Here is a 27372-nt window from a genome sequence, read left to right as displayed (position 1 = left end):
CCAAACCCCACACAATGGAATGTTTTCTTTATTTGAGGGATTACAATATGTGTCACCCTGTTCTTTTGTTTTGAAGGGCAAAACTAACAGATTTTAGTAGTCATGGTTAAAGAAGGATTAGCAAGGGTCACAGATGTTGTTTGCTTTTTTAAAAAACACTGCATCAAATTCAGGTAAAATACAAAGATTTAACTGTCTGAAGGGAAATCATTATGGGAGAACGGTTACTTGACCTTAAATACATTGCATTGGCTGGACATGATGGCAGTTCTGTAACTGGGGTGGGAGACTCTGAGAGAATCATGAATGAAATAACTCGCTTTGGACCTGTTTCGAGCCAAGAGTAGCAGAAAGCACTGTACACGTTATGGCTTGAGACTGAAATAAGAGAACAGCTGCCTGATTACAGCCTGGACTTCCAAAAACCTGGGCTGCAAAGGGCAGAAATACTTATTAAAATTCTTTGTGTTAACGAGCTTTTGGAACTCGAGTTATCAGCCCCTGTCCTAGCTACTGAGTAGTTTCCATTACAAATCAAAAGCAGTTTTAGGGAGGCTGTGTTTTCTTGGAGGGGAATTCTCTCCTGGCAGATAATTCAGACTGCTTAGGGAAGGGATTAAAGACACCAAGGAGGAAATGGAGGAGGGGAGGGGGGAGAGGGAGGAGACAGAGGCTCCCCCATGGCTAAGGAGCAGCTCCATAGAAACTTTATCCTACAACCATTAACTCCCTCCAGCATCCCAGTGTACTCAACATTTTTTTTTTTTAGGGCCACACCCACAGTATATGTAAGTTCCCAGGCTAGGGGTCAAATAGGAGCTGCAGCTGCTGGCTTATCCACAGTTCACGGCAATGCTGGGTCCTTAACCCACTGAGCAAGGCCAGCGATCGACCCCTCATCCTCATGAATGTTGGTCGGGTTCGTTAACCACTGAGCCATGACAGGAACTCCCCAATGTACCCAATTTTAAAGGGTCCTGAGGTTGTATTAGTGCCCTAAGTGCCCATTACTTTGCTGCAGCCTAAGAACTACTGCAAACAGCTGATGAAGGAAAGGTAACCTGGAGTCTGGAACTGCCTGGGGCAAAAGAATCTCACGCTGTGGCGTTGTTGGTGCCTACTTTCTGCAAAACTCAGACACATGGGATAAGTGCTTTGGCAATGAACTTTCATACCCTGGCTTAAGCAGGGAAACTACAAACAGGTATTTGCTCTTTTTTTTTTTTTTTTTTTTTTGTCTTTTTGCCATTTCTAGAGCTGCTCCCGTGGCATATGGAGGTTCCCAGGCTAGGGATCTAATCTGAGCTCTAGCTGCTGGCCTACACCACGGCCATAGCCATACGGGATCCGAGCCACGTCTGCAACCTACATCACAGCTCACGGAAATGCCAGATTCTTAACCCACTGAGCAAGGCCAGGGACTGAACCCACAACCTCATGATTCCTAGTCAGATTCGTTAACCACTGAGCCACAACGGGAACTCCCAAACAGGTATTTAATCTTTAATAAAAGAAGCAACACACCAATGCTGGTCGTGCAGGGATTAACCTGCCAGAGTGTCCATAGATTCCTTTTCCTTTCTAGTGACTCAGGCCATGGGAAAGTTGGTGGAATCCGGAGCATCCTTCTTTGGAAGTCTTCAAAACCATTTTGTGCTCTAGACAGAGAGGAACCCACACAGATCTCCTCTCCATCCCTGGTCATCTCTCCATGTACCTTTTGCTGCCTCGTCATACAACCCAGCACTCAGGAGACGTTCTTGTCATCTTTAGAGATGCTGACTCTGCCTGGGAGGTTCCTCTTTTCCCAACAATGACTCAAGATTCTTCTCCACTTTTCTTGCTGTTCCCCCCCACCACCATACAAAGAGCCTTTACATTTGAAAGGTTTCACTGCTCTCTACGGAGAACTGTAAGGGCTACAAAAAACAAGAAGAGTGGGAGGCTGAGAGATTCAAGGATGCCACAGTGACTTGTCAATTTCTTTCCACAGCACCAGGGCTAAGGAAGTGAACAAAAGAGGCAAAATCTCTGTGTTCTGGAGTGTTCCCTGGGGGAGATTTATATAGTATGTTCGGAGGGGCTATGAATGAAAAAAAAAGCAGGGAGGGCAGATAAGAATGCCTGAGAGAGGGTGTGCAGTTTTAAGGGAGTGGTCAGATTTTGTGCAAGGCCAAAAGGAGGTGGGAGAGCAAATCACACAGGGAACTGTGGGAAAAGCAGTCCAGGAGAGGGAACCACTTAGTGCTAAGGCCTTGAGGTAGGGGAGCAGCAAGGAGGCCCGTGTACAAGAGCACAGGCAGAGTAGGAAGGGAGGCCAGAGAACTATGGGGCACAGCGTTCTCCATCCTGCAATCAGAGTAAAAAGAAGGAAAAAGCCCAGGGTCACACCGCCCTGGGCCTGAATCTCATTTCTGCTCCTTATGTCATAATCCTTAGGCTCTCCTTTCCAGCTGTTTCTAGACAACTAGAAACAGTTGACCACAAAGGGTCACTGCAAAGGGTTAAAGGACATACAGAATGTGGCGCTACCGACCCCAGAACACAGTTCACCCCCAGTTCCTGCCCATCATACATTAGTTCCCTTCCTCCACCCCAGGGCTCCTCTCCTCTCATCTAGCTCTCCTTGTGGCCAAATAAAAGATCTCTGGAAGTGTGCCATTCAAGAGCCTTCTGGAGGTCCACGGTATACTACCAAATGCAAGAAAAGAAGCTGCAAAACAGTATGCATCTATATAGTATTGCTGGCAAGCAGTAACATTTTAGTATCCACATTCAAAAATCCAGAGGAATCTACACCAAACTATTAATGGTGGTCTCAATAAGGAGTAAGAAGACTGGTGAAAATCAAGTATTTCAGAGTAGGCTGACTGTGAACTTTTTTTGTGATTCAAGATTGTTGACATTGAAAAAAAAAAAAAAAAACCAAAACCTCATTTTAAAGAATACTAAGTTAAGAAATGCTATAAGAAAACAAGACATTTCACAACTAAGTAGACTACAAGGTCAGTCAAGGAAAGACAAACATGCCAGTTCCCAGTGTCTTACTCAACAATGCATTAAAATGTGCATTACAATCAGTCACTGCAATGCATGCTAGTTATATAGCTTGGAAAAATTTTAGGTGCTTCCCCACCTCCAAAAAAAAAAAAAAGGGAAAAAAAATGCTTAAGCATCCACAGTCACCCATATGGCTTTTCCCAGTTTAAATATATGTTTCAAGAAAACAAATAGTCAGAAACATTTTAACATTGCTCAGATTGACCACTGCACCAAATAAAGGTGCTTAGCTCTGCAGTAAATAAAATCCCGATTGAATAGAAGAGAGTAGACTAGTCCACTTCTTGGATGCTTTTGAATTATGAGATTTCTGACTGAAGAGGATAGTGGGTTTCCCACAGGAAAACCCATTTGCTCCCCGGAATCAAGCAACACCTCCCTTTGCTTTCTCCTTTTCCTCCAGTAACATCAAGACTCATCTTGAGGTTATCTGATCATAGACTGGAAATCCTCAGGGCAGAAAAACTCTATCTCAGCATTTCCATAAGCACTGGGGATGTGCTCTTCCCAAACCAAGTGATTTTCATGAGGCAAAACAGCTACATAAATTGCTTTACTGTCAACATAGCATAATGAAAAGTAACATCATGATGTCCTAAAACACTTATATTGCACAAGAAACAAAACAGCGCTTATGGAATTTATGAGTCTTTTATTTAGGACCTAATATTATTCATCAATTTATAATTAAAGCCGTAACTTCCATGGGATATAATTTTCAAATTATCACTCATACTTACCTATACTTTTCTCACCATCACCTCAAATACATGACCTTAGAAAAAAAGTTTGTAGCTCCACTAGGTGAATTTCCCATTGATGTAACTACAGTGATTTCTAAGTCTGTGAGAACTGTTAGGAATGTGCAGCAAAATTAAAAACTTGCATTATAACAATGCACTTACAAAAAAAGATTAAATATACAACCATCGCTGAATGTACAAATTCTAAGACTTTCAAACGAATAGGCTGCTACAATCAGAGAGAGACTGAATTATGGTCCACAGCTTATATGGAGTCCTTCACCTGTTAAGGCACACACACACAAGGGTGCGTGATAGACAACGTTGTTCTTATGACTGGCAGTGAGACCAGAAGATAGTGTGCAGGCTGGCAAGAAGATTGGAGTGGGATGTTATAAGTAAAACGTGAGTGATTCATTCTACCTGATGCATATACATTTTATAGATTCAAATCTGAAGGGAAAAAAACTTTTCGAACTTAATTGCTTATTTGGGAAAGTTAAACAGAAGCACGACTTGGACCCCATTTTTATAGGCTCGGTGCCACCTTAAAAAATTCCACAGGAACGTATTCTGAAACAAGAGTTTCTCTTACTGGAAAGCCACAAAGGTTGATGTGAGATCTCTGAAATGGAAAATCAGACCCAAGTGCTCATGCAGAAGGTTTGATGTTAATGAAAATGTAGGTGGCATGGCAGCATCAGGGTTAAGGGCTACTCCTACCCCCTCCCATCTGACCCCCCAGCAATCAGATGCACTAGAGGTGGCATCCTTACTCTGTCCCTGACTGTGCGACCTTGGGCGAGTTAGCTAACCTTTCTAAGTCTTAGTCTCTTCATCTTCAGCATGGAGACAATAGGTTATGAGGATTAAATGAGATCATGCACCAAGAGCTTGTAGCTCAGTACCTGGCACATAAGAGCATTTAAGAAATATGTCCTTCTCACGATTCGATGTGGCACTCTGACTACTAATAATTACAGTCCTGCTGCTGTATCCCAACATCTTGGATAACCATTTCATTCTATGCTTCCAGCTTTTACTATTTCTTTTTTCACCACAGTATTTCAGGGTAGAAAAACAAAGAAAGAAAGGTAATCAGTTACATACATCCCACTTTTCAGCTGTTGCCTGAAGCAAAGTAAAAAGCTGCGGAAATAGGTAACATATACACTGAAGAGAAATTTACTGTGTAGGATATGATGTTACACGTGTATGGGATACAAAGTAATCATGTAATTTCAATCTATGACACATGGGGCATCAAGTCATAGGTAGGTTTTATTTTAAAAAAGACAAAAGCCAAGCAGTATTAAAGAACACAGAAGGAATCAATATGTGCCTATTGTTATCTCAGTATTAGTGACTGAAACAGGGATTGGTGGGCTAGATTACAGGGGATTTCATGGGGTCTATCTTCCAACAGGTGGCAAGCTTTAGTCATCTTCAGATGCAAAACCTTAATGAGTTTGAGTCTGCAAGTCTCTGGGATTCTGTTCAAGGCCTCCTCTCAGCAATCAAGGGAAACAATTTTCTAGGTTTAAGCTACCCTGGCAAGTTAGCAAGCAGGGAACTGTCTGCTGTAGCTTGCACCTGTCCCTAAAACGCGATTCTGGCCTGACGGTGAAAATCCACCATCCTTTCCTGACAGTCCATCCTGCTGCTGTGGCGCCTCCAGACAGATGGGGGAAGCCCACTAGGAAGTGGTCACGACCAACCAAGCCACAAATCCCTAGAGTGTGGGATTTCCACCTCAATACCACGCCTGAAAACCGAAAATAGGCGCCCGCTTGTTATACTGCAAAGGGATTCCCCTCAGCAGCAATCCCCCCACCCCCAAGCTTGCATGTTTTATTAATAAATGCAAGATGGCACACGGAGGCAAAGAATGGGAGGTAAGGCATCTGCAGCTGGACCCGAACCAGGGCAGTTTGCAAAAATAAATAAGAAGCATGTGACAAGAAGCAGATCCCCAGGCTGGAGCTGAAGACCTGGGTTGCCCCAGGCACCCTTGCCTTGCTACCCGGGCCAGCGGGGATGAAGGTCAGTGGTAAGATCCCAGCCCTCCAGGGCACGTACCCTGCAAACCCAGACCAGCCCCCACCCCTACCCCGGCCACAGGACCCTGGAAGCGAGGCAGGGGAAGCCCCGGCCACGGCTGGCTGCGGGGACACATACCTGCTGCCGGGGCTGGGGATTCGCTGGGCTCTGCAGCCGCGCTGGCCGCGGCTCGCGTTCCCGGGGCTCCCCTCTCCGCGCCCCCCCCCCGCCCCCTCGCGGCCCCGCCGCTCCCTCCGCTCCTCCGCCCACCGCGCTCGGGCGCGCGCGCGCGGCCACGCGCCAGCGGCTCGCTCGGGCCCGCGCCTGCGCCCTCACCTCCCGCCGTCTGCGCGCGCGCCCCGGCGGCTGCGGAGCGGCCGCGCGGCTGTCTAGGAAACGGCGGCCTCGGGTGGCCGGGCTGGCGGCGGGAGCCGGGCAGGGGGCGGGGGCTGGGGACTCGGCCAGCGCCAGGGCCAGAACGGAGCGCGCCGGCCTCGTGGCTTGGGTGAGGGGCTCGCGGGGCCGGGTCGCGGGGTTTGGGGTGGGGGAGGACCCCTGATAACACATGTTCGGAGAGAGGAGTGGGGTCGCGGAGGGAAAGTCTGAAGGGGAGGCCGGCGGGGCGGGGAAGCAACAAGTGTGGAGGCCGAGGGGGCCCCGCCCGGGGGACTTCGTACAAACAAGAATAGAGCCCTTCTCTGGCTTTGGTGCAGCGCTTGGCAGTTTCCAAAGCTTTTTGCCAGTCGTTCGTTACACCCGCACATGGCACGCCGTGAGGGAGCGAACGGCGGGCATTGCCCTCTGCGGTTTGAGGCGTGCAGAGGAAAACATCTCTTTCTGGCCGAGGTCGAAGCAGAGTCAGAGACCCCTGACCCTCAGGTTGTTGTCTGGGAGAAAAATACCTGTCAGGTCCTTCTTTTGACAGTCTTAGCTCAGGACCCTTGAGGGATAGTTGTTTTTCATACACCCCCCTCCCCGTTATTACCCTCTTAAAAGCCTTTTTGAATGTTTGTTCACCAAACCTGTCCCCCCTCCCCCGGAATTCTAATACCATTCATGCACTGTATAGCTACTTATGTATCGTACTTTATACATAAAAAGAGTAAGATTTCACCCCTTGTAGATAACATCGACCCGGTGGAGAACGCTTGCTTTAGGACCGCGGCTCTTGCTTAGCGGGTGGGGCAAGTGGAGTAAATGAGGACTTTAGATGCTCCCATAAATACTCTCGGTAGGTTAGAGTCCTCACAAACATACCTACAGCTTTAATGTCTGCAGGTACTGCTGTGAGCAATGCAATACAATCACTTAAGCAGCTTCTGGATTCAGAGTAGCTTTTGTTATTTGCAGCCTCAATTCATGCTAAAAGTCGAGCCATCTTCCATTAGGGCCCTGACATTTTTGTTCAGATGCTTGAAAAGATTGGAAACCCTCCTTAAACGCTAAGTTCTACCGTGAGCTTTGGCTCTGCAGGCAGCCTTGATTTCTGGTTCTCATATGTCTTATAAAATGGGACTTTGTTGTGTTCTTTGTTTTTTGGTGAGGCCTGTTTGGTCTCCCAGGAATATCTTAGTCATTCTTGCCTCTTCTCTCACCTCAGCTTTTCTAGCTAAAAGGTGGAAATTGTGAAGTTGAACAACTTCAAAACCCAGGGCACAGAACTGCCCCAGGGCCTTAGGTCATGTTTTTCTTAGATACAGGGATATCTAGATGGGGAATGTGTATCTAATTTTGGCAAGCTGGGAAATAAGTAAAATTCCTTCTTTAGGTCCTTCCTCATCTTTCAGTGTTTCTTATCCAACTCTAATGGAATTTCAGAGGAACACAAGGCCCTTGGAGGTGATATTTGTAGAAGCTAGCTAGGATGCCAGGAGATTTTTCTCTTGCATTTAATGTGGAGTGGAAAAGAGAAAGTGAGAATGAGTCAAGACAGCTTGGAAGAGTGGATGGAATGAGTGGGTATAGTTTTCTTACCGTGGGGGCAACATTTCAACAACACCTGAAAAAGTGTTAAAACAAAAACAAAAACAAAAAAGCCAATCTTGGCATGGCCTGCTCAAGCTGTTATCTACCCCATTAGCCCCTACTCAGTAGAACTCTAATGATTTGATCAAAATCTTTGAAAAGCATCCAGTTACAATGCTGGTTAAAAGAGTAGGATTTTGAAACTTGCAGACAGAGAAAATGGAATACCACTTTGGTTTACCTGAAATCTTTGTAGTCTAATACAGTTTTTGGATTCAGGTGCAATATTACTTCAAGGGAACTTTTTCCCTACAATACTGTCAATGAAGACCATCTAGAGAGAGAAAGCAAACTATGTGGAAATTGCATAGTATCATCTTTTACCTGTGTCTTTAAGTGTGTTGCTTTTTTTTTTTTTTTTTTTGTAATCAGTTCATGGTAAATGTAGGTGCAACCATTTTATGTGGTAGTGTGAAGTAAAAAATCTCAAAACATATGTAATTTATCAGCTCTATGCTGCTCCCTGGTGGTGAGCATCACTAACCCAAACTAAAATCTTCCCCCTCTTTGATAAATTCTTAGGATGTTGAAAACCCAAATCAGATGTGTAGACAAGATGCTATTCTGTATTCTTCAAACTTTTCCTGCTCTGTTTTCGAATACCCTAAGTCGTAATACCTAGAGGAGGATTATCCCTTGAGGCTGATCAATTTGGAGGAACTGTGAAGATCTCTGGCAGGCCTCCTTAGCTTTTCATAAATGTGTCTGTAAGAGTCTCTTGGGGATACTTGTTTAAAATCAAATTGCAGAGCCCCACCTGAAACCCATTAAAATCTAATCTACAGGCGAGTGGCCTGTTATTTTTATTTTTAACTGCCCCAGGTGATTCTTATCAATAGGAGAGGTTGGGGAATAGTAGACCTATAAATAGAACAGGAGTGGCTTCAGTAAATTGTAGGTGACTAGAGAGAGGGAATTTTGTGAGTGAAGAAACCCCACAGCAGAAGGAAAATAGGATCTATAAAGCCGGAGTGGAGGAAATTAACTGTAGTTTCAAGGCTTGTGTGTCACTTTCTTGCTAGATAGCTCTGCCTCTAATGTAGCTGTAATTGGCACGCTATCCCAGACCAAAATACCTTTTGAGGTAAGTCAGATTTTCTTTTCATTAAAAAAGACTGTCTTTTCAAAAGTACCAGAATCATATAATCAGAAAATTTGTGCATGTACACAGCTGCAAGATTATAAGGGGGCAGATTGGAGATTGTGTTGATCCTATGAATGTCTGAAAAAGATTGCTATCAGAGTTAGAATTTGTTCTCTTGAGGTAGCTGCTTGGAAAAGTAGAACATAGGATTTGGATGGCACATGATTTGCAAAATTTAAATAACAGCAAGAGATTTTAAGTTGTTAATGGTTATGTAAATGTTAATATTTTAAAACCTCTTCTAAAACCTCTTCTAAATGTTGATTTGTAAAGCAGCCTCACTTATTTGGAACACATAGGGAGAAAGCCAATCTGAGTTAGTGAAAAGCCTGAAAAATGGAATATGTATGTATGACTTTGTGTGATATTTAAAATTTTAAGTATACATAATAACTGCTAATAAATAGCTTTAAAAATCCTGCTGAGATAGCTTCAATGAATAAATATGATTGACTTGTAATTAGCAAAAGTTGGAGTTCCCATTGTGGCGCAGCGGAAACTAATCCCACCAGTATCAAGATGTGGGTTTGATCTCTGGCCTCGCTCAGTGGGTTGGCAGTCTGGCATTGCTGTGAGCTGTGGTGTAGTTCGAAGATTTGGCTCGGATCCTGAGTTGCTATGGCTGTGGTGTAGGCTGGCAGCTGCAGCTCCCATTCGACTCCTAGCCTAGGAACTTCCATATGCCATGGGTGCGGCCCTAAAAAGACAAAAAAAAAAAAAAAAAAAAGGAAAAAAATGTAATTAGAAAAACTCATGAGCCTGCAGTCTATGTGAATAAAACAAAGCACAGGAAAAAAAAAAGTCGTGGCTCAGTGGTAACTAGCCCAACTAGTATCCCTGAGAACACAGGCTTGATCCCTGGCCTTGTTCAGCGGGTTAAGGATCTGGCATTGCTGTGAGCTGTTCAAGGCTCAAATCCCTGAGTTGCTGGGCCTGTGGGGTAGGTTGGCAGCTGCAGCTCAGATTCGGCCCCTAGCCTGGGAACTTCATATGCCACAGTTTTGCTCCCCCTACACCAAAAAAAAAAAAAAAAAAAAAAAAAAAAAAAAAAAAAAAAAGGGAGGGCAGCAGCACAGTACTACGCACTGAGCAGGTCCTCAATTAACATTCTTTTTAAAAAGGTTTTCTCATAAGTAGGTTAAATATGCTTAATGCAGCAAGTCCACCTTCAAGGATAGTACCTGAATGGCAGATTTCACCTTGAGCAATGGCACAGCAAGGGTGGGGCAATGAGGAGTTACTGCTGTGGCTCAGCGATCTGGGTGCAGTGGATTAAAGGTCCGGCTGTTGCTGCAGCTGTGGTATAGGTCACAGCTGTGGCTCAGATTTGATCCCTGGGCCCAGAAATTCCATATGTTGTGAGTGTGGCTGAAAAGAAAAAAAAGAGTAGCGCAATGAGAGCATCACCTTGGGTGTAGGCAACAAAAATTCTCGTCTGTGTGGAATTTAAACCATAATAAACCCACTAAAAGTCTTTCAGATGTTTATCAGTAGTTTTATGTACTAGAAATTTAAACAATGTCAGTGATAAAATATTCCTCCCCGAAAATTTTCTTATGAATCTAAGTTCAAATAATTTCTGTAGTTACTGTAAGTTTTACTGCTGTATTTATACGCTTCAAATTAGTTTTAATTATTGATCCTTTAATAAATATTATATTCTACATAGCAGTTAAATCAAAGAACTCCCTATTATACAGTTGGCCTTCAATGAATTTTTCCAGCTAAATTTATAAATGTTCAGGGTAATTCAAAGCTTTGGGTGCAATTCATGTCTGCAACCCCTTTGGTCCACATGCCTGCATTTTTTTTTTTTTTTTTTTTTTTTTTTTTTTTTTTTTTTTGCTTTTTAGGCCCACACACCTGAGGCACATGGAAGTTCCCAGGCTAGGGGTCAAATTGGAGTTGCAGCTGCCAGCCTATACCACAGCCATAGCAACTCAGGATCCCAGCCGAGTCTGCAACCTACACCTTGGCTCTCGGCAATGCAGGATCCCTGACCCACTGAGCGAGGCCAGGGATTGAACCCTCATCCTCATGGATACTAGTGGGATTTGTTTCCACTGCACCACAAGGGGAACTCCATAGATAGTAGATTCTTAATAAACAGTAGTAGCACAGGAACTGTAAGGATGGAGAAACAGAGCTTGATTACTTCAGTGTTGTTGTTCTCTGTGATCACTTAGAGTCTTCATTTGCATGTAATATTTCAGAGTGAAACAAAGTGCAAACTTTGAGATGTCGTATTTTTGGCTCATAAGTGCAAATTTTAGTTAATATGTGAAAATTATTCTTTTGAATAATTGAATTCAAAAGATATCTTTGAAATTTAGTATTTTTAAATTGTTTATGTTTTGCTTCAAAACTGAAGAAGAAATCAAGAGAATAGGAACTGTAATGTTATTATTTAGTATTTCCACAGAACAATACATAGATCTAAGATTTTCCTTTTTTTTTTCAAAAACATTAATTCTGTTGCATTTTTCCTTTTTTGGTACTCTAACATTTACTTTATATTGGCATATAAGTGTAGTTAGGTAAAAGGATTTTCACTGTCTCTTTCCTGGCTTTTATTATTTGTTTCATTTCATGATCATTACTGCAGATAATTTTGTCACGTAGAGGAGGGTGTGATTAAAAGAAAAGATTCCTCTGGGTGTCATATTCTGAGTATATGACTGGGCTCAAATGATCACAAAATGAATGGTATTCAAATTAAATGAGCTTTATTATGTGTTTAATGTTTGGAACTTTGCGTATACTTTGGCACTCTTTATATATCCAAAATGAAATATCAGTGATTGTATATATATTTTAAAATTTAAAAATGATATAATATTCCAATTTTAGTATAATTAGTCCATTTCATTTTATTTTGGCTTAATTAGGCTATTTTAAAACCTAGGAAGTACTTGTCCATGTGTTATCAGTAGACGCCTAGCAAGTACATGTCCATGTGTTACTGATAGACTCCTAATTACTGACATTTAATAAATGCTTACAATATGTCAGACATCATTCTTTGTGCTTTATGTCTTAATTTTTTCATAACAGCTCTGTTGCGAAGGTGTAGTTATCTTATTTTACAGATGAGGAAACTGAGGCACAGTGGGATTAAGTAATTTGCTCAAGATCAGTCAGCTAATAAGTAGAGGAACCAGGATTCAAACCCAACAGTCTGTTTCAGAGACCTCAAGTTCAGCCCTGGTGCCTCACTGCCTCTCGTGTGTACACAAAGTTGTGCCTCAATAAGTTTGAGAAATCATTATATAGTGGGAAAAGCATACTGGATTGCAGGGTTCCACCTCTAGTTCATTCTTTAACTTTGTAAAAAACAAGTAAATGAATGTCTCTGATTTGGGAGGATTGAGCTTAATACATCTAGAAATTCTCTAAATTTCTTTCTAGTTTAAAATTTTTATGATCCTATGATTATGTTAAGGAGAAAATTTCACTTTTCACTCATCTAACAGACTAAAAATGAACCAGAAAAATAAAAAAACTAACATGATTGACTTTGAAGGTAGATAAATTTTTGATATTTTGTAGTAGCAAAATTATTCTACTGTTAAACCTTTCATGTTCACTATTCATGTGACTACAGAAAGACCGTAAACTTTTTTTAAAATTGAAGTTATAGTTGATTTACAATATTATGTTAGTTTTAGGTATACAGCATAGTGATTTGTTATTTATTTATTTATTTACTTTGCTGATTAGGTATAATTCCCTGTTCTATATAGTAAATCCTTATTGTTTATCTATTTATGGTAGTTTGTATCTGTTAATCCCATACCCCTAATTTATCCTTTACCCCATTTCTTTCCCCTGTGGTAACCATATTTTGTTTTCTATGTGAGTCTGTTTCTGTTTTATATATAGATCCATTTGTATTACTTTTTTAGATTCTACACATAAATGATATCATGTAGTGTTTGTCCTTCTCTGACTTATTTCACTAAGTATAATATTCTCTAGGTCCATCCATGTTGCTGCAAATGACAATATTACATTCTTTCTTATGGCTGAGTGCCATTGTGTGTGTGTTTTAAGCCAGTCATCTGTTGATGGGCTCTTATGTTGCTTCCATGTCTTGCTGTTGTAAATAGTGTTACTGTGAACATTGAAGTTCATGTATCTTTTCAAATTAGAGTTTTTGTTTTTTCCTGGATATATACCCAGGAGTGGAATTTCTAGATCATATGGTAAATCTCTTTTTAGTTTTTTTATGATATTGTTTTCCATTGTGGTTGCACCAGTTTACACTCCCACCAACAGTGTATGAGGATTTCCTTTTTTTCCACATCCTCTCCAGCATTTGTTATTTATAAACTTTTTAATGATGACCATTCTGAGTGAGGTGGTACCTCACTGTAGTTTTGATTTGCATTTTTCTAATAATTAGGGGTGCTGAGCATCTTTTCACGTGCCTGTTGGCTGTCTGTATGTCTTCTTTGGAAAAAATATCTATTTAAATCTTTTGCCTATTTTTTTATTGGATTATTTTTTGATGTTGAGTTATATGAGCTGTTTGTATCTTTTGGATATTAACACCTCAGTCATATCATTTGCAAATATTTTCTCCCATTCTGTACATAGGTTGTCTTTTTGTTTTAAAAGCTTTTGCACAGCAAAAGAAACTACAGTTTGATTAGGTCCTATCTGTTTATTTTTGCTTTTACTTTTGCATTGGGAGGCTGATCTAAGAATATATTGCTACAATTTCTATCAATATTTTGCCTATGTTCTCTTCTAGGAGTTTTATGGTGTCATGTCTTACATTTAGGTCTTTAAACCATTTTGAATTTATTTTTGTGTATGGTGTGAGGGAGTGATCTAATTTCATTGTTTTACATGTATCTCTCCAGCTTTCCAAATACCACTTGTTGAAGAGATTATTTTTTCCATTGTATATTCTGGACTCTTCTGTTGTAGTTTGACCATAGGTGCATGAACGGTTTATTTCTGCACTCTCTATTCTGTTCCATTGATCTGTGTGTCTGTTTTTATGCCCATACCACACTATTTAGATTACTGTTTTTTGTAGTATAGTCTCAAGTCTGGGAGGGTTGTACCTCTAGCTTTGTTCTTTTTTATCAGGATTGCTTTAGCAATTCTGAGTCTTTTGTGGTTCCATATATATTTTAGAATTTGTTCTATTTCTGTGAAAAATGTCTTGGGTAATTTGATGGGGGTCACATTAAATTTGTGGATTGCTTTGGGTAGTATGACCACTTTAACAGTATTAATTCTTCTAATTAATTTATTTGAATCATCTTCAGTTTCCTTTATTAGTGCTTTATGGTTTCCAGTGAATAGGTCTAAAAAGACCATAAACTTCTGAGGGATTGATTATGCATTCTGATAATTGGCTTGATATAAAAATTTGTTATTCATATATGCCACTTTTATATGCTTAGGGTGTTCTGAGCCTTAGTACCATATAAAGTAAAGCTCTTTGGGAAAATGAATTTTGGAAGACAGATCATACTGTATACCACTTTTTCCCCTTCCTTTTCAGGAAGGTTACCATCTTATTGAAATGACAGTCCTTATCCTCCATGCGTATGTTGCATGTAAAATTTTTTCTTGGTGGAAACATAACACAGAAACTAACTTTCATAGTAAAAAAAATATATAATTCCTTGCCATCACCCAAAAGTCTCTGTTTGAAATGATTTTTTTCCTTCCCACCCAATAATGTTTTAATTCAATTCTGTTTTTCTCTTAGTCCAACTTCTGGCCTTTTATTTAGAAATATTAACAGTAAACAGTTTTCCTGGGTCTTAAAAAAAAGGGGGAGAGAGGAGAAATTAAACATGTTAAAGTTTCTACTGCTTGTTATGACATTCTCTGAGGATATCAGTTAGTAAAAGAAAAAGCTCATGAAATTTGTAAGCATATTCTACTTTCCTTCTCTCCACGTGTTACTAAAATTGTTATATACTATTTCCTGTTTTTATTTTTCTTTATGGTGGTTACAGTTTCTATCAAAGCAGAAGAAATAGAGGTGAACTACAAAAAGTGAGAACCAGTTTCCTCTGTACTCTGCAATCTAGGAGAAAAAACTCATCCAAGGACAGATCAGGTAAGTAATTGTTAATTCATTCTTTCTAATGTTTTGAGGCCATATGTGGAGACATGATTTATCAATTATAACCATAGATCATTGATTTAATTCAACTAAGAGACAATAAGGGTAGAATCCACAATATGGAAAGTTCTTTAACTTTTATACGGAAGCTTGGGTCTCAGTTGTAATGTTTGAGAGGGCTGGGTGTATAGAACTGTGTTCAGTTATGTGTTAATGATTCATAAAACATTAAAAACGACAAAATTGTAAGCTAAGTCTGGTGTATGTAATTTAAAAATAATATGAATAAAGAAGGTTAAGAGAGTTTTGGAGAACAAGAGTCTTAAAATTGTTCAAGTGGTTGAGTTTAGGGAAGTGAAGGCTAAGGGATGGTACTGCTTTCCAAGTAGAAGAGATGCTGACTTACTGAGGATGGTACCTGTCCTATTCCCACATCTTTAGAGGAAAAGCAGCAGGAAAAATTTAGCTTAGAAAAGTCAAAGCTTTTGAAATTAAGGATGCTTTTAAGATTAGAAAGATTTACCTTGGAAAGTTGTGGAATCCTCTTGCTGGAAGGTTTTCTAAGTAGCCTGGTCATCTGCCAAGAATAGCTTATGTTTCCATCATAAGGCCTTCTAATTTTATGTTGCCATGGTTTGTTTTGAAAAACATATGGTGATTTATATCTAAGGCAGTATCTAACATGATATATTTATAATGCTAGACTATGTAAACTAATAGAATTTGACTTTAGGAGTATTATGGAAAATTATTTGAGAAGCACAGAAGTAGTCATGTGTTTTCTTCAGTTTGTTCCATTGTTGACCATGTGATCATCATTAACATGTATACTTTTTCTGGTCCATATAATACTGTCCAAATACATATGTTAATATCAACAACAATTGAATTGTAGACTCTTAATGAATCACCTCTATCGAGACTAGAGAGAAGGATGGGAGGATAAAATAAAGATAAATGTGTTGGGAGTTCCCATTGTGGCTCAGCAGGTTGCAAATCCGACTAGTATTCATGAGGATGTGGGTTTGATCCCTGGACTTGCTCAGTAGGTTAAGGATCCTGCATTGCTGTGGCAGCTGCAGCATCAATTTGGATTTGACCCCTAGCCTGGGAACTTCGATGTGCCATAGGTGCAGCCCTAAAAATTAGCAAAAAAATAAAAAATAAAAAAGTAAGTGTTTTCATGGAGTTCCTGTTGTGGCTCAGTGGAAACAAACCCAAAAACTAGTATCCATGAGGATTTGGATTTGATCCCCGGCCTCACTCAGTGGGTGAAGGATCCAGCATTGCCCCACACTGTGGCATAGATCATAGATGCGGCTTGGATCCTGAGCTGCTGTGGCTGTGTCATAGGCTGGTAGCTAACAGCTCCTATTTGACCCTTAGCCCAGAAACTTCCATATGCCACAGGTACAGCCTTAAAAAAAACAAACAAATAAATGAAGATAAGCGTGTTCAGGTAGGATTGTTGAGGATGGCTCTCTGAAATGTGAGATAAAGTGGAGATTTCAAACAGTGAAGAGCGTACTACAGTGGGATAATCTGGAAATGGAATTTGGGAGCAAGGAAGTTGCTCACTTCATTGATTCAGAGAAAGAGCAGAAAGTAAGGACTAAATACATTATATTGGAAAAGTTACCTTATAATCTAAGGGAGAACCATATTTTTATTAAAAGTGAACTGCAGAGAAAATACATTTGGATAAAAAGTTTATCATCAAATACAAGGACTCTCTAGTAGGTGGGGAACTGAACAGAATGCTCAGAATGACAGAGCAGAAGCATTGGGTGTGGAATGAGCATGGTTGGAGGAGTTTGAGAGAGTGAAGATGTGATGGTCAGAAGCAAAAGGGAAAAAAGATTTGTGCTGATGGAAGTGAATAAATAAAACAGAAATGAAAGAAGTATTTGCATAGGAAAGTCAAGTAGGTGGAAAGAAAATCAGGGCCATTAGGATAATATTTCTTTGTGAGCAAGGAAATATTAAAGATGATCAGTTGTATATACTAAGGAAAATAGGGAATGGTAATAAGTCCAGATCTGAGAAGGACACACCCATGTGAAAAATAACCAGGCTGACTGACCATTTATTTCAAGAAAAGTTTTCTGGAGGAGAGTTCAAAGACGTAATTATATTTAGATATTGATTGTAGAGCTTCTCGCCTCCAAGGACATAGGAAACCTCTAGGAAGATCAGGATCAACACTGAGAGGTTCATGGGATTGGGAAGCACTATGATTCTTCTCTCCTTTACATCTCTGTATAGAGCTGTATGTAGCCTTTTGTAGGAGACGTGCATAATTCAAGATTATTTCTGGCACCAAAAATGGAGAGTTTGTTATTGCCATGTGGCTGTAGCCTAAAAGAGTTTATAAATCACTTACCAGCCAGCTTTGAAACTGTGATTCTCGATGAATTATTAATTGGGGGAATTTTGTGTTATTTCATGTTTTGCATATAAAGTGAATCTTTATTATCAAATCATTTTCTGTTTGCGTGAAATGCAACCATATGCTATTAGGTTTTCCAGTGGAGAGTAATGATGATAGCTAACCCTTGTTGAGTGCTTCTTATATTCCAGGCACCTCGTATATATAAATGTATTTTACATTCAGACAACTCTTTGAAGGAGGCAGTATTATTCAGTCCCTCATTCCCTCATGCCTCGTGTATAGATGAGGAAACTGGGCACAAAGATTTTTGCCCAATTCTGTGGTAGAATGTTCTAATGCGGAACTAGAATTTGCACTTTAACCTTCTGGCTCCAGAGCACATGCTCTCAACCCCTATGCTACATATCTTTTTATATGTAAAAATTTTGAGTTGAGGGTTGCCGAGAAACTATTATACTTTGAATGGTTGGTAACTTGAATATATTTATAGGTGGCACAATTTACATCAAAGAAAGTAGCTCTTGTGAGCTGCTACATGGAATGAAAATTGATTTATTGCTTCTGTTAATGTTTTAAAGAACTTCATGCCAAAACACTCAGCGATGTGAAGGGCTATTCAGTTCCTTGGGCAGGCCCGCTGCTATTCGAAAGACTGGAGTTCCCGGCGTGGCTCAGTGGTAACGAAGCCAGCTAGTGTCCATAAAAATGTGGCTTCAATCTCTGGCCTTGCTCAGTGGGTTACGGATCCGGCATTGCTGTGAGCTGTGATGTAGGTCGCAGATGCGGTTCAGATCCTGCATTGCTGTGGCTGTGGTGTAGGCTGGCAGCTACAGCCCAATTTGACCCCAGTCTGGGATTCTCCGCATGAGTGGGTGCGGCCCTAAAAAAATAATAATAATAAGACAAAAGACTGCATTAGGGAGTTCCCATTGTGGCTTAGTGAGTTGAGAACAGGAGTAATATCCATGAGGGTGCGGGTTTGATCCCTGGCCTTACTCAGCAGGTTAAGAATCTAGTATTGCCACAAGCTGTGGCCTAGGTCACAGACCCGTCTCGGATCCTGCCTTGCTGTGGCTGTGGCATAGGCCAGCAGCTGGAGCTCCAACTTAACCCCTAGCCTGGGAACTTCCATATGCACAGGTGTGGCCCTAAAAAGAAAAAAAAAAAAAAAAAGACTGCATTGGGTGGCATAACCTTAGTAAGTTTACCAGAGTCTAACTCTTTTTGTTTTTTTTTTTTAAGAAGCATCTTTATTGAGGTATAATTGACAAACAACAGACTGCATATGTTTAAATCATACAATTTGGTAGGTTTTAATTCTTGTATACACTCATGAAGCCATCACCAACTCTTAGTTGGTGGTCTGACTCTTTGTCTTGTGGTCTTAGAAACCTGATCTGGTTAGTAAGTGTCCCAGAGAGGGTTAAATTAGTCCTCAACCTAATATGTAAGTCTCACAGATAAATCTCATCAGCCTAATATGAAAGCCAGAATGCAAATTAATTTATTTACAGAGAAATAAAACTATTATATAAACCAGTTGTACCAGTACGGTGAGGGCATTTTTTTCCAGGTGGTAGATATAGATGGGAAACCAAATCATAATCAAGTGATTTCTTGGTGAACAACAGGCACCATGAATATTTCTTGTTTTGTTTTTTTCCCCACAGTATTTATCTGTTTCATAAATTCCTCAAGGATTTCATCGATAATAGCTGCTATTGGCATATACTGTCTGTCCTTAACTTATAAATAGCCTCCACCCTGTGCCCCTCCACCAGGGGCTCTGCTGCCATAGAAACAGTTGTTAATAAACATGGGTATTTTAGAGAATCTGTGGGTTCAGAATTGAAAGAAGGGAAGAGTCTGTGAAAAGCAGAGTTGTTAAAGGGTGTTAATTTCAGGGATAGACTTGTAAGTAGGATGGGTTTGCCTGAGTAGGGATCTCTTTATCTAAAGAGTATTTCTATAGCATTACCTAAGGGTCTTCCCTCCACTTTGTTACATTGCTTGAAATATCACCAAATAGAGATTGCTTTTTATTTTTCAAGTATCCTCTTAAAACCATATATGTCTATGTGTGGCAGATATTCTTAATGACCTCCCTTTTACCCGTTCGCTACTTCTTACCTTCATTTTGTTAGGGGCAGCAGTGTTCCCAGCTTCAAGCAAAAAGCCCTGACTAGTTGACACCAGTCTTGAAAATCCCATCTCCTTTGCCAGTGATCCTGAAGGGAAGGCTGCTGAGTTCAGAGAGGGCTTTTGCTTTCCTGATAAAGAGAACAGAGGTGGCTGGTCCTCCCCTCTTTCCCCCTCCTTTGTGCCTTAGATGCAAACAGGAAACCTGGTGATGCAACAGCCATCTTGCAACCATGAGATGACAAATATGAGGGTGAAAAGATGTCCAGCAAGCTGAGGACCATGGAGGAGAGGGATTGAAAGGGTCTAGGACATTGCAACAGGTCTTCCAATCTTGGACTGCCTACCTCCAGACTTAACTATGGAGAAGAATGAGAGGAAAGTGGTTACCCTTGTTATATGATAGCAAAGCATTTGATTAACCCATACCTGCTGTTCCTTGGAAGGCTATGCAAACTGAGACTGTAGCATTAGGAAAAATGATAGGAAGAATTTGGAATATTGTACTTTATTGGTTACTTCTTGTGGCTTTTCACTAGCATCCTACAGAAGGGAGTGAACTCAAATTAGTGCTCTTCAGCATGAAAGCAGAGAGGGCAGGAGAATACAGCCTGGTTATAGAGGTATCCTGCCTTCAGTTAGTACTCCAGAGAGCTTGACAAAGAGCCCTGTAATTTGGAATTTTGTAGGGATTGAGGATAGTTCCTTCTTACCCCTAAGACTATTGTTAGAATTTCTAAAGTCTATTATGAGAGGTCAGAGGTCAGCACTAACAGATAAGAATCTCCAGGCCTAAAAGATTATCTCTAGAAATGTTTTTTTGGCTATGGCTACTCACACAAGGAATTGATCTAAAGCAAATAGACCAGAAGCTTGATATGTTTTGAGGGAACTGTGGTACAAAGCTGGCAATTAGTTGTGATTGTTTTTACCTTCCAAGCAGTCCTCATCCTTTCCCCTCCAAGTCAAACCAATATGAAATAGGCTACAAAAGCTGTGGATCCCTTGGGAAATACATCCACTTCAAAACTTATCTTGAATATGGCTACAAAGGACAGTGACAAAACAAATCTTCCTGAGACTTAAAGTTGGAGATGTGAGATGTCAGATTGACTGACCAAGGAATTTACTTTATTGCCTGCCCGGGAACCTGTGATTGCTGTCCAGTAAGATATGATACGGATTGTGGACTGTTGACTGTTGTGTATTTCCTAGTACCCTCTTTTCTTTTCTTTCTTTCTTTGTTTCTTTTCTTTCTTTCTTTTTGTTTGTTTGGTTTTGGGGGTTTTTTTGGGCTGCACTTAAGGCATATGGAAGTTCCCAGGCTAGGGGTTGAATCGGAGCTGCATCTGTGACCTACACCACAGCTTGTGGCAATGTCAGATCCTTAACCCACTGAACGAGGCCAGGAATCGAACCCAAATCCTTATGGATACTCAGTCATGTTGGTAACCTGCTGAGCCACAACGAGAACTTCCTATTAACCACTTTTCTTAATGGAATTTTTTATTGAGGTCACTGTTCTTTGTTTTTCATCTATATATCTATCTATATCTATATCTATATATCTACCTATGTATATATGAAGAGAGTGGTCTAGAAACAGCTTATCTTTTAGCCATATGAATATTCAGGTAAGAGTTGTCATATTTGAATGTGATAGAGCAGATAGAAAATCAACCAGCGATCCTGCTTGATGCAGAGATCCTGCTTGATGAGAAGATGTGGTTGTCTGCCTTGAGGAGGAGAGGAGTATATTCTGCTTAACACATATAAGAAGTTTGTGTGCCTATTGAGCTGAGGACTGGCAGACACTTTTGGTTAGCCAATTCATATTCATTTCTTACCTCTGCCATAAAAATTAGAAAAATTAAATATTTGATTTTTCAATCGTTCTTACTGCTCTGTAGACATGTAATACAACTCTAGCCCACAGACCTGCTGAGGGACTTCACTGAAGGCTTTCCTTTTTTCTGGTAAAAGGGTCAGACAGGGCTAGGGTTAACCTCTTTTTCTTGCTTTGACTTTAGATGTGATGCTTGGTATTGCAGTGACCATCTTCAAATCATTAGGTAACAAACAGAAATATAAAAAGTAATACATTCAGGATGGGTGGGCCAAAAAATATTGAAGATATTGATGACATTATTTTTTTTATTTTTTTTTATTTTTTTATTTTTTTAATTTTTTTAATTTTTTTTTTTTTATTTTCCCACTGTACAGCAAGGGGGTCAGGTTATCCTTAGATGTATACATTGCAGTTACAGTTTTTTCCCCCACCCTTTCTTCTGTTGCGACATGAGTATCTAGACATACTTCTCAATGCTATTCAGCAGGATCTCCTTGTAAATCTATTCTAGGTTGTGTCTGATAAGCCCAAGCTCCCGATCCCTCCCACTCCCTCCCCCTCCCATCAGGCAACCACAAGTCTCTTCTCCAAGTCCATGATTTTCTTTTCTGAGGAGATGTTCATTTGTGCTGGATATTAGATTCCAGTTATAAGTGATAGCATATGGTATTTGTCTTTGTCTTTCTGGCTCATTTCACTCAGGATGAGAGTCTCTAGTTCCATCCATGTTGCTGCAAATGGCATTATGTCATCCTTTTTTATGGCTGAGTAGTATTCCATTGTGTATATATACCACGTCTTCCGAATCCAATCATCTGTCGAAGGACATTTGGATTGTTTCCATGTCCTGGCTATTGTGAATAGTGCTGCAATGAACATGCGGGTGCATGTGTCTCTTTTAAGTAGAGTTTTGTCCGGATATATGCCCAAGAGTGGGATTGCAGGGTCATATGGAAGTTCTATGTATAGATTTCTAAGGTATCTCCAAACTGTTCTCCATAGTGGCTGTACCAGTTGACATTCCCACCAACAGTGCAGGAGGGTTCCCTTTTCTCCACAACCCCTCCAGCACTTGTTATTTGTGGACTTATGAATGATGGCCATTCTGACTGGTGTGAGGTGGTATCTCATGGTAGTTTTGATTTGCATTTCTCTTATAATCAGCGATGTTGAGCATTTTTTCATGTGTTTGTTGGCCATCTGTATATCTTCTTTGGAGAACAGTCTATTCAGGTCTTTTGCCCATTTTTCCATTGATTGATTGGCTTTTTTGCTGTTGGGTTGTATAAGTTGCTTATATATTCTAGAGATTAAGCCCTTGTTGGTTGCATCATCTGAAACTATTTTCTCCCATTCTGAAAGTTGTCTTTTTGTTTTCTTTTTGGTTTCCTTTGCTGTGCAAAAGCTTTTCAGTTTGATGAGGTCCCATGGGTTTATTTTTGCTCTAGTTTCTATTGCTTTGGGAGACTGCCCTGAGAAAATATTCATGATGTTGATGTCCGAGAGTGTTTTGCCTATGTTTTCTTCTAGGAGTTTGATGGTGTCCTGTCGTATATTTAAGTCTTTCAGCCATTTGGAGTTTATTTTTGTGCATGGTGTGAGGGTGTGTTCTAGTTTCATTGCTTTGCATGCAGCTGTCCAGGTATAGTTTGTAGTTCTGTACATCCACACTCCTTGTGATGGACCACTGGACTCCTGGTTTCTGACTTTTAAAAATAAAGCTGCTGTGAATATTTTTGGACGTATGTCTTTGTGGACATAGGCTTTCATTTTTCTCTAGGGTATACCTAGAAGTAGTATTCTTGGGTCATAGAGTAGGTGAATGTTTAACATTATTAGAAATAGCAACATTTTCTATTACCCCACCAATAACATATGAGAGCTTCTGTTCCTCTGCATTCTCACTAACCCTTGATATTATCAGTCTTTTTAATTTTGGCCTTTCTGGGTTTTTGCAGTGATATCCCATTTCGGTTTTCATTTGCACGTCTCCGATAGTAGATATTGAGCACCTTTTCATATGCTTGTTGGCTATTTGGTCACTCTTTTGTGAAGTGACCAAATCATTTGCCACTTCAAAAAAATGGATTATTCATCCTAAGAAGTATTTATCCAAAGTTGTAAAGATATTCTCCAGTTTTTGTTTCAGAAGCTAAACTATCAAGTTTTAGCTTTCATATTCGTCTCGAATCCATCTCAGATTAATTTTTGTATAAGATCTGAAGTAGGGGGCTAAGTTAAAGACTGGTCTGGAGCTGACATAAACTCATCTGTATTGCATTGGTCAGAGAAGTCATAAGTCACCCCAGATTCAAGAAGGGAAGGAATGGATTCCGCCCAGTGATAAAGGAGTAACAAATGCATAAAGAGGATGGAAGGAATTGATGTTGGCCATTTTGCAGATAACCTACTCTATGACCTTGTATCCTGTGATTTTGCTTAATTTATTTTAGTAGGTTGTACATTCTTTTGCATTTTCTGTGTACGTAGTCTTGTCATCTGCAAATAATGACAGCTGAACATTTTCCTTTCCAGCTTTTATGCCTTTTGTTTCTTTTTATTGCCTAACACATTGGCTAAGACCTCCTGTATAATGTTGAATGGAAGTGGTAAGTTTGGACAGCCTTGGCTTATTCACAATTTTAAGGAAAAAGCTTTCAGTGTTTCAACATTAAATATTATGTCAATTTTAGGTTTTTATTAGATGTACTTTATAGGCTTGAGGAAATTTCTTTAGTTTATGGAATTATTTTATTTCCTCATGAATTGGCGAAGCATTTTATCAAATACTTTTTCTGCATCTATTGAGGTAACATTATGATTTTCTTCTTTATTATGTTAAGATATGAATTACATTGATTCACACTTGTTAAATTAATCATACATCATTGTGATAAACCCCACTGGTCATGATATATTATTGTTTTACTATATCACTGAATTCAACCTGCTGATATTTTGTTGAGGATTTTTCAGTTCGTGGCCAGGGATCGAACCTGCGTCCTCATGGATGCTAGTCGGATTTGTTTCTGCTGAGCCATGAATGGAACTCCAATGGTAATTTTCTACATTTTAACATTCTTTTGAGGTCTTTGTTTCAGGTTTATACTGACCTCAGTAAAATGACTTGAGAAATGTTTATTCTTTCCCTATTCTCTGAGTTTGTGTGACATTGTTAACATTTTCCCTTAAATATTTGGTGATAGTTACCAGCGAAGCCATCTAGGCATGGAGTATTATTTGTGGGAAAATTTTTTAAATTTGAGATTAAATTTCCTTATCAATTAAAAGGGCTATTTGGACTTCTCTTTCTTCTTATGCCAGTTTCAGAAAGTTGTACTTTTACAGAAATTTGTCTTTTATCTCAGTCATAAAATTTAATGGCATGAAATAATTCATAACAATCTGTTATTAAAATATCTGAATAATCTATAGTGATGTTATCTTTTTCATTTCCGATACTGGTAATTTGTATGTTCTCTTTTTCTCTTTTTGTAGTCTGACCATCTATGTCTTTCATTTGGAATATTTAGTCCATTTACATTTAAATACTTACTGACATGAGAGCTTAAGTCTTCCATCTTGCTCTTAGATTTTCTCTTCGCCCCACCTGCTTTTTTGTTTTATGATTTCTACTTTCCACTTTTTGTTAAGCAAGTATTTTTTAGTGTTGCATTTTATCTCATTTATTGGTGTTTTCACTATACCTCCGTATCATTTTAATACTTTTTCCAGTAATAACAATGAGCATCCTTACATTCTCACAATTTACCTTGAATTACTATTGTACCACTTCCTGTATAATGTAAGAATCTTTAAATAATATTTTTACATTTCTTTCCTCCTATCCTTTGTCTTATTACCACCATGCATATTAAACATCTACTTACATTATAAACTTCACCATCCATTTCTATTATTCCTGTTAAAGTAATTTTATATTTATCCATATACTTCTACATAGTGATTTTCCCCCTTTTTTAATTTAAAGTATAACTGACATACAACTTTAGCTTCAGATGTACAACATAATGATTCAGTATTTATATGTATATATTGCAAAATGATCATGACAGTAAGTCTAGTTAACATCTGTCATCACAGTTATAGGATTTTTTTTCTCGTGATGAGAACTTTTAAGATTTATTAGCACCTTTCAGATATGCAGTAATACACTGTTAATAACCATAGTCACCAATGCAATTCATTATATCCCCATGACTTACTTATTTTATAACTGGAAGTTTGTATGGTTTTGTTGTTGTTGTTTTTTGTTTGTTTGTTTTTGGTTTTTTTGCTTTTATTTTAGTTCCACACCCGTGGCCTATGGAAGTTCCCAGGCTAGGGGTTGAATCGGAGCTGCAGCTGCTGGCCTACACCACAGCCACAGCAACACAGGATCCCAGCCACATCTGTGACCTACACCAGAGCTCATGGCAATGCCAGAACAAGGCCAGGGATCGGACCCCGCATCCTCATTGGTATTTGTTTCTGCCACAGCACAATGGGAACTCCCAAATTTGTACCTTTTAACTCCTTTGATCCATTTGCTCCACCCTCTACTCTTCACCTCTGACAACCACCAATCTGTTCTCTGTATCTGTGAGCTCGGGTTATTTTTGTTTTGTTGTGGTTTGTTTAGGTTCCACATATCAGTGAAATCATATGGTATTTGTCTTTCTCTGTCTGACTTACTTCACTTGGCATAATGACTTCAGGGTGTATCCATGTTGTTGCAAAGGGCAAGATTTCATTCTTTTTTATGGCTGAATAACATACTTATGTGTGTGTATGTGTGTTCTTTATCCATTCATCTATTAATTGACACTTAAATTGTTTTTGTATCTTGTATATTGTAAATAATGCCACAGTGAACATGGAGGTGCATATATCTTCTGGAATTAGTGTTTTTATTTTCTTTGGATAAAAGCCCAGAAGTGTAATTGCTAGTCATATGGTAGTTCTACTTTTAATTTTTTGAGAAACCTCCATACTGTTTTCCACAGTGGCTGCACCAACTTACATTCCTACCAGCAGTGCCTGAGGTTTCCCTTTTCTCCATATGCTCACCAACACTTGTTTTTTGTTTTTTGTTCATAGCCATTCCAATGATATCTCATTGTGTTTTTGATTTGCATTTCCCTGGTAATTAGTGATGTTGAGCATCCTGTCATGTGCCTATTGGCCATCTTAAATGTCTTCTTTGGAAAATGTCTATTCAGGTTCTTTACCCATTTTTAAAGTGCATTTTTTTTTTTTGCTATTGATTTGTGTGAGTTCTTTATGTATTTTGAATATTAACTCATTATCAGATTTGCAAACACTTTTTCCCATTTGTAGGTTACCTTTTTCATTTTGTTGATGATTTCTTTGGTGTACAAAAGCTTCTTAGTTTGATATAGTCCTACTTGTTTTGGCTTTTGTTGACTTTGTCTTTGGAGTCAGAAGTAAAAAATCATTGCCAAGACCAATGTCAAGGTGCTAACTGCCTAAGTTTTCCCTGGTATTATGGTTTCAGGTCTTACATTCAAGTCTTTGATCAATTTTAAGTTAATTTTTGTGTATGCTCTAAGATAGTAGTCTGGTTTCATTCTTTTGCAGGAGATTGTCCAATTCTCCCAATACCATTCATTGAAGAGGTTTTTTTTCATTGTGTATTCTTGCCTTCTTTGTCATAAATTAATTTACCATATATGCATGTGTGTATTTCTGAGCTCTCTATTCTGTTCCATTGATCTATGTGCCTGTTTTTATGGTAATAGCATATGATTGTGACTATAGCTTTGTAAATCAGGGAAAATGATATCTTCAGCTTTGTTCATCTTTCTCAAGGTTACTTTGGCTTTTCAGAGTCTTTTGTAGTTCCATACAAATTTTAAGGTGATT

The 27372-nt window shown here is 39.4% G+C and overlaps 2 protein-coding genes across 37 annotated transcripts in view; one reads left to right on the top strand and one right to left on the bottom strand.

The window, feature by feature from the left end:
• Positions 1–6055, bottom strand: part of TMEM266 (transmembrane protein 266) — a 128462-nt gene extending 122407 nt beyond the window's left edge. For all 23 annotated transcript variants that reach the window (XM_084968668.1, XM_084968663.1, XM_084968660.1 and 20 more), the window contains exon 1: positions 5982–6055. The gene's annotated coding sequence lies outside the window, so the exon portion shown is untranslated. The remainder of the gene's footprint in view (positions 1–5981) is intronic.
• Positions 5728–27372, top strand: part of NRG4 (neuregulin 4) — a 141769-nt gene continuing 120124 nt past the window's right edge. For 12 of the 14 annotated variants that reach the window (XR_014810496.1, XR_014810495.1, XR_002345816.2 and 9 more), the window contains exons 1-2: positions 6236–6348; positions 14997–15100. The gene's annotated coding sequence lies outside the window, so the exon portion shown is untranslated. Of the gene's footprint in view, positions 5847–6235; positions 6349–14996; positions 15101–27372 lie in introns of those variants that run through there. The other 2 variants (XR_014810497.1, XM_084968696.1) reach the window with 1 other exon arrangement.

Source organism: Sus scrofa, chromosome 7, assembly GCF_054392235.1.
Source record: "Sus scrofa isolate SSC_HxYL_T2T_F1_AM1 chromosome 7, Sscrofa_HxYL_maternal_Yorkshire_Landrace_v2.0, whole genome shotgun sequence".
In the NCBI taxonomy this organism is placed as follows: Eukaryota; Metazoa; Chordata; class Mammalia; order Artiodactyla; family Suidae; genus Sus; species Sus scrofa.
This window is presented reverse-complemented; position numbering and strand designations above follow the sequence as displayed.